This window comes from Silene latifolia, chromosome 3, assembly GCF_048544455.1.
Source record: "Silene latifolia isolate original U9 population chromosome 3, ASM4854445v1, whole genome shotgun sequence".
In the NCBI taxonomy this organism is placed as follows: Eukaryota; Viridiplantae; Streptophyta; class Magnoliopsida; order Caryophyllales; family Caryophyllaceae; genus Silene; species Silene latifolia.
Genome location: NC_133528.1, coordinates 12,714,468 through 12,723,342, shown reverse-complemented (window position 1 = coordinate 12,723,342; position 8,875 = coordinate 12,714,468).

The window sequence follows — 8,875 nt, the reverse complement described above, 5'->3', positions numbered from 1 at the left end:
TCAATTTTCATGCATTTTAGTAGGTGGTTTGGTTTAGGCGGAATATGATGTACTAACTATCATGTGAATGAAAAGCAATAAGAATGGAAAGACGTAAAACAAAATAAAGTCCTAGTGTGGCCTATCTACCAAAATAAACATTAAATACAATTTTGGAATCCATCCTTGGACCCGAGAAGCTTGTCTTGATGTTCCATCTTGGTCCATGTAGCGGGAGTGAGCAATCCAATCTCCATCTTTAGTCTTCTCAAAATTACAATTTAAAAATTACATAATAAACCTATTTACATTCTAACTTCAAAACCATAAAATAAAAGAAAACCAAAACGGAGATACGAGATCTCAAATTACATTAAAAATTATGTTTCCATCATTACGAAAACATAATTTAACTAAGGCCACACTAGGTATTACAAATTACAACCGATTGCAAAAATACGTAAATAAATCCATTCAACGATTCATTCAACTAAAAAAAAATGCATCAACTAAAAAAAATTAAACATGCAAGACATAATTCCTTAATTATGTAGATTAATTTACCCAAACTATCTATTTAAATGATCAAATTAAGTGACAATTCCTCAATTACTCACATTAATTTCAATCTTAATACATATTAAACTTGTAATATGAATTAATTCAATATTATTTTAAACCTCTTTAAAATAATTAGGTATCTTAATATGTGAACCTTTTTCACAACAAATAATCATACATTAAAAATGTATAATTATAATTATTGGCCAAAAACAACAATAAAAGAAAAACAATTTTTTCTCAAAAATTTGCTCTCGGAAACACAAAAACGAAGAAAAAATTGTTCCTTTTTTTCTGGTGCTCACGGCTAAATGCAAAAAAAAACAGAATTTTTATTTTATTTTATTTCTACTCACGGCTTAACAGCCCAAAAACAAAAAAAAACAAAATTTTCCTTTCTCGGCTAAATCACAAAACCGAAAAAAATAGAAACTTTTTTTTCTTTGCACTCGGCATAATGCCCTAATGACAAAAAAAAATTTTTTTTTTTCTTGTAAAGCTCTCGGCTAAAAAAAAAATAGCCCCTTTTCATCGAAAAAAATAAGATGAACAAGTTGTTTAATGTTGCTAATATAACATGATTGACATAAACATCATCTATTAATTTAAACATGGATTCAAACTTCATAATTCAATTTAACCTCTTAAAATGAATATCCAAATTATGACAAAATCGATTATCCGTATATATAATTCATCACAATTGATTTGAATATGATTAAATTAATTTCTATGCCAAAACTATATAGCAAAAACAATTTATCAACAATGAAAAATTTCCATTTACATTTTAATTTAATACTCATTAAATCAAACATCTACAAATTCATCATATAATCATTTTAACTTATTAAAACAACAAAATGATTGAATCAAAATGGAAATAATCATAAAAAAAAAAAAAAAAAACAATCGGCAAAAAAATTTTACACAAAAAAAAAAAAAATTTACACGGCCGATTTTTTTTTTTCTCGAAATTTTGTTTAATTCAATTATGAAAATCATCAAAAATAATTTTGTAGCCTTGGCTCTGATACCACTTGTGGTAAATATCGGTATACTTCCCTTAAAATTAAGGATTATAACGAAATTATAATCTATGAAAAACGAGTCATAAATGAATTAGCATAAACAAAAAGAATAGAAATAAGAATCAACCTTCGGTCCTAGCAAAATCGGCCTAAGAACAATATCGCAATGATATTCGCCTAATCGTTGCACCCAAGATGATATGAGAAATGCCCTTTTGTTCTTGCTAGAATCGATCCCCAAATTCACTAATTAATTAGGGTTTTTGTGTGATTTTGATGAGAGAATTTTTTAGGTAAAAAATTAGGTTAGAAATGATCTCCCTCTCTCCCTATTATAACCGAAATAGGGAGAGGAATAAGGGAAGATATTTCTTCCTATTTTCGGTTTTGACCAACCGAAATAATGAGGAGAATAATCTCCTTATTTTAGGTTTTTATCAACTACCAAAATGAGGAGAAAATCTTCTTATTTTGGTAATCCTCAAAATGTATAAATGTGTATTATTTTCTCAATTGTCTATATATCGACATGTATTAATAAGTCCACTTATAACAGCTTGCAGTCGATTTATCAATACCAGTCTGTCAACATACATTATGACAATATTGTATAATATATACATTAACTATAAATATCGCATATTTATAATTTGCTAATTAAATATAACTAGTTACATTTAATTACGAATTAACATCTTAATTCGTTTAAACTAACATTATATACATTTATTAAATATAACATATTATATTCAATTTACGAATTGACAGATTAATTGTCTCGCTAATATTATTTAATTAGATTAAATAATCGTCTCATCATCACATTGACTAACTGTTTAGTCAAATACTTGGACTAACCTTTTAGTCAGGCATCAATGTGATTATATTTTCATACAATCACATCTCTCAAACACATCTTTTAGGTGTGACTTTTAGGGACCAGTTGATCACCGCCATCAGTATGATAATAACGTCAAACTTTTTAGCAAGCCAACCGTTATTAAGTAATCGTTAATCAACTGATAAAATACGAAGTATACCCTTGTGAACCTATAAGAGATTTATAAATGTTATCACACTAATTTGTGGACCCATCGCAATAGATACTCCACACCGCCAGTGGAGGACCGCAGCCGTTCCCACCTAAGCCCCGTCATCTCCATCGAGCGATAAACCCATGTTCATTAATGTGTACATCCCTTATGTGGCGGGTTCCACAGAAGGCGAATCAAGGGCGTGAAGTCTCTCCCGCAAGTGACTCCACTCAGCCAGGGACGCACCCCGAAGATCACAGACAGTCTGAATCAATCAAGAGTCACTAACTACAGCACAATCACCACACATTATGTAATTAATACTGAGTAGGGAAACCCTACCTGGAACAGCAATCACCAAGATCGTCACAATCAGCTAATTAACATCGTCCTTCACTGAAATTACTTCCTATCAAGCATACAATCATACAATCACAATCTAACATCAACAATACTCCCCCAAAACCCCCAAATCACCCAATTAGGGTTTAACCAACTTTAACAAAACAGTATAAAAATTATATGTAAAGCTTACCCTCGACACAAGGATCACAACGTTGTAAAGAACGATAAAATCCGACACCTCTAGCTCCGGGATTTGCTAATAATGCGGCGAGGATGATTCAACGTAACTCCCAATCTTCTCTTGAAGGTTTTTAGGTTGTAAAAGTGTTTTGAGAAAAGTGACGAAAGCCTTATATTGTAACACCCAGGATTTGTAGGAACGTTGTTGACTGACCATATTAACTAAACAGACCTTAGGAATGATTGGTAAGGGATCAGACTGGTAATAGGAGACATTTTGATTAGTTACTCGACCTAGCGGAGGCCACTCGGCCGAGTACCACCAGTACTCGACCGAGTGGAGTCTACTCGGCCGAGTATTCCTATACTCGACCGAGTATGGCGGCTGTCGACGTGTTATTATAAATGCGAGTTCGCGAGATTCATTTCTAATTTCTCATTCCCTCGACAGTTTCTCCTTCTCTAACCCTAGACTATCACCCTACTCTATCACTCCATAGCTTTATACCTCCAAGGAGTTAGCTTAACCCCTACCATGGGAACGTCGGGACTCGCGGGGCAAGGAAGTCGTGAGTGGTGGTTGTCTATGTCGTCGCTGATGTGCAAGGTTAGGTAAGTTCTTTGCCTTGTGTCCTTTTGAATGATTATTTGAGTATAGTTGTGTAATAGGATATGGTTACCATTGTTAGGGTGCTTTATGGAGTCGCACGTGGCTATGATTGGGAGTCTTGCATGCTTTGTTATGAGGTAGGGTCTCCTACTCGATCTCTTAATTGAATTGAATTTATAATTGTATTGTGAATCATGGCTATCCGCTGATCATCGGAGTATAGTGGTTGTGGTGGTGTTGACATTGTCATGTGACAGCTGCGATGTTGTGATTGAGATTGTGGTGGAGTCACTTGCGGGAGTGGCTTCACACCCTAGTTCGCCCTCCGTGGAACCCGCCACGGGAGGGGATGTGCACATTAAGGGACGGGATCGGTAGTCGCTCGTGAGGAGCTGGACTAGGTGGGGATAGGCTGCGGTCACCCACTGGCGGCGAGGGTTACCTGTTGCGATGGGTAATCTGGCAGGACTACACACTCCGTGTGTAGTCAGTGTGTATACCAGGTGGTGAGTTGGGGTAGTGGATGAACAGCTATTTACTTTATTGTCTTGTCTTATATTTGATTAGTCAGTACTGACCCCGTGTTGTTCTGTGGTATCTGCGGTGATCCATTCGGGGATGGTGAGCAGTTGACTTAGCAGGTATTGTTGATTACTGCTGCTGGGATTGGAGGGATCGAGTCATCACGCTACTGGTCTAGAGATGGAGAATCATGATTGTTGTAATTGTAAATCTTTAGAGACTTGAATAGTATATTATTGTGACCGATATTCTATTAATGTAATTTTGTCCTTGAATTGTCTAATTTGATCTACTTCCTCGGGAAACCGGGATGGTGACACCGTCATACACTGGAATGGTCCTTGGTAAGGCGTCCTGGTGTGCGGGGGTGTTACAAAGTGGTATCAGAGCCGACGATTTTGGAACCTGAATTAATGAAAATAATGAACATAGGGTGTCAATTAAAATGAACCTGGTGTATGTACGTTGGGAGCCCCAGCCGATGCTAGATTTTGGGTGAGTAGGCGCCCTCATTTCAAAATCATGGCCCCATCGGACTTAAGCCAGACACGGGTAAAGGGTAGCTAGTGTGAGTCGTGGATTGCTAAGTGTTGTGTGTCGTGTGCATCTGTTGTGTGCGTATCTATTACTAGAGTGATATGTGTTAGTTAGAGGGTAGAAAAGTGGAAGTGAATATAGAATTGTTGCAATGTGTGATCAGTGACAACTTAATCAATGTGTTTTAATTGGAATGTGTTAGGTGTGAAAGTATTAGATTACAAATGTGAATAAGGTGTATGTCTGGTAGTTAGCGGAAGTAGAAATGATGTGATATAGAGCTAAACTTGCTAATTATCGTAATTAAATTGTGACATGTGCCATATGGGTACAGTAAAATAGTTCCTTGGTATAGTAAGGGATAAAGTGGAAGTGAGGATTGTTTGGAGATGAATGTACAGATTTACGTGCGGTTGTATGTTACGTGGTAGGAATCAGCTTTAATTGTGACGAGCCGGAATCCCGGAACTCCGAACGATGTTGTTTGGTTTTGCAGGAACAGTGAAAAGTTACGACTCCTTCCTTATTTCGGAATTTAGATTGAGTAGATGAGAGTACTCGACCGAGTGGACCAAACTCGGCCGAGTGTCAGGTTACATAACCAGGTGCCATTTTGTTAGAATAATAATCTATTCTGGTCCTCAAAACTCGACCGAGTAAGAATGGTACTCGACCGAGTATTGCACACTCGGCCGAGTCTCGTAAGCACTCGACCGAGTAGTGAACACTCGGCCGAGTATTCCCAACACTCGACCGAGTGTTGCTGTAGCAGGCCCATTGCGGGGTATACAAAAACCCTAAATTCGTGCCTTTCCTTCTTATTTCCGCCTCCCATCTTCATCTTTTCTTCTCTCTAAAACTCCATACTCCTCTTCTCTCAAGCTTTTGGGTAAAATCTTGGTGCCACACTTGTCCTTAGTTGCCCTAACTCAGTTTAAGGTAAGATTTAAACTCAAATTCCTTTATTGTTTTCAAAGGCATTGTGTATTAGTATAATATACTTCGATTTCTTGTCAAAAACAATTGAAATTCAGTCTTTAACTTATTAATTGATCGAATTCGACTTCATATAGGCTTTGTGTACACTTTTGGTTGATTATCTTATGATGTGGGGTTATCAAAAACGAAATTCGCATTGTTATAAATTAGTATTCTCTGGTTTGAAGCGATTTGGAATTTGAACCATATGAACATTAAATAATTGTTGATTTTTCCGATAAGTTGTCCTAAAAATATTGTTCTTAAATCGGTATACAAGTGAAACAGTCCGTCTTTGTGTTGAGAGTTTCCAATGTCGATCCTTTGTTAAAGATAATTTTCTTGCAGTATGGTGAAAACTAGAGGTTTACCCAACAAGAGACCTCGCGCGGAGGTCCAACTCGAGGTTGGGCAAGGTAGCAGTGAACCGGTTGTACCGCCGGTGGCAGCTCATCCATCGGTAATTTTCGCTAACTTCGATCACCGTAAGGCTTTCGTGGCTCTTATGCGTCGTCCTTTTCGCCCCACCCGTTGTGTCAACCCTAGTATTCTTGAGACTCTGGGGATTAAGGAAGACATAGTTCACATTTTCAAAATTTTGGGCATGGAGGGGTTGTACCACTTGAGAAAGAAATCATACCCTCACTTGACCCTAGAGTTTTTGAGTTCTTTTGTGTATGATAAGAAGGGAAAGACCGTCTCTTTTCGTCTCATGAATAGGGATCATGAGCTTACCCTGGATGAGTTGGCTGACCATTTAGGTTTAGAGGCTGAGGAGGATGACTACCTTAGTGACGTGGCCAAGAACAGTGGCACACCTCAGTACCTACCTTATTTGACTGGCAAACCCGCCCCTACCGTCAGTGCCATGTTAATTAATGATATTCAGCACGTTTCCCTTCGCATGTTTCTAAGGATGTTGACCTGTCTACTTTACTCGAGAGAGGACGTGAGTAAACTCAACTCTCACGAGGTCATGCTTCTTGTGTCCTACCTTAACCTCCACCGCCGAAACCGTTTTACTACGGTGCCCCTGGTATAGTGTGCTCTAGTCCGGAGCGCATGGCACGATCGAGACCCGATTTGTTGCTTGCGAGGCCATAGTGACCCGCCTAGCTCAGCGTCTGGCCGACTTTGAGGCCCCACCTCCTGAGGGGAATGAGTATGTTGAGGTTGTACCTACCATGGACGCCCAGTATTGGCGTCAGAACCGATGGTTGAGGAAGATGGATGATGGGTCGTATGCTTGGAGGGTGAGAGGGACTATGTGGATGGTACTTCCGACCCAGCTCGTCTCCCCCGTTGTTGATCATTTGGCCGAGTGGGAGCCTTGCGCATCCCTGACCGAGCCCCGCCTTACCGATTGACCCGCGGATCCTTCCGGACTTACCCGAGCCTCACCGTGCCCGAGGGGCAAGCGGCGCGCCTCCCCCACCTAGGGAGCGTCGTGGCGTTAGGCGGCCTAGGGTAGACCCGATTGTGTCCGAGCCCTCTTACTCTCCCCCGACTCCTACCCTTACCATCCTTATCGCATTCGCCGTACCCCCTACGGTGCATGACCCTAGGATGCGGCCTCATGAGCCGGGCCGAGCGGATCTCTTCTACTTTGGTGCTCCGCAACCTTCATGAGATGACCCTTAATCAGGGCATCGGGACTGATTTGGCACAGCCTGTATGGTGGAGAGGACCAGGAGTGGATACGGGAGTGTTCCACAGTTATGGGGTGGACCCGAGTTTCTGGAGACCTCCGGAGGAGACCGAGTTTGGCTACCTCGCGGGACCATGGGGAGCCAACTCCGGCGATCGATTAGGAGGGGACTACTCGGCGGCGGGGGCTTTCCGGGAGCGGGGAGTTCAGGTGCAGGTACCTCTGGCGCAGGAGGAGATGATAGCATGGAGGAGGGTCCTCGTCATTGATTTTATGTTGTTAGATTAATTGCCTCGATTTCGTTTATGTCGGATTTATTTAGTTGTGATGAATTTACTTTGTTGGTTGGATTATCATTTCTCCTTTGGATATGGTCATCGGTATTGGGTATCTTATGTTGGATGATTGTATTTGGCCTTAAGGCCGTTACTTGGTTAACGTATGGAGACGTGTTTCATGTCACTTCAGGTAGGAATTTGTATGGATTTAATTATCGTGAAGAATTGTTGCAGGGTGCTAGTGATAGCCAAGTAATATTGTTGGTTGGATTATTGACATAACGCTCTCTGCAGACATCACTCGACCGAGTATAGATTACTACTCGACCGAGTAGAGCTCACTCGGCCGAGTATTCATATACTCGACCGAGTAGAGCTTACTCGACCGAGTAAGTCTTCATACTCGGCCGATTATTGTCGATTCAGGGGTTAGTGGATAATTGTTATGAGAATTTCATAATTACGTGGTAATTGTATGATAAAGCTTGTTAGGTACTTGTTTTACTATGTTATACTAGATGACGTCCCACAGATGGATCCTTATGGCCTCATGGATTTCTGATTTTGGCATCGACTATAAGTTTATGAATGTTTTATTATATAAAACAGGTTGGTGAATTAGGGGGGGGGGGGGAAATACCTTAGATATTGAAATTATAAGAAGGTAATAGTTTAGTCATATCACGTGCTCACTGTAAGAAGTTTTACACGTATGTATATGTTGATTACAATGATAACTGTTTCAATGAGGTTACGTATAGACCTGTTCCTTTTCACTTATTCTATATGTTAGTGGTCGCTATACGAGTATATATATATGTTGGTTGCTGAAGTATTTGGTTTTATTAGTCACAAAAGTGTAATGTCGTAAAACAAGTTGAGCTACATGAGTCTATGAGTAATGTCACCGTCAGGTGGTACGTTCTAGCGTTGGGTTTGGGAAATGATTAGTGGCGAACTTCGAGGACGAAGTTCCTTTAAGAGGGGAAGAGTAATGTCGCAGAATTAAGTATTTAATTATGTAAGAGGTGTGTTTAGTTATACCTATGATTTTGGAATCACATGTACGCAGTAACATTCGAAATTTATGTTCATGTTTCCTTGAAGCAATAGCTGGGTGGTATTCGAATAATATAAAGATTATACTATACACAAGTATTTCACTTATGAAG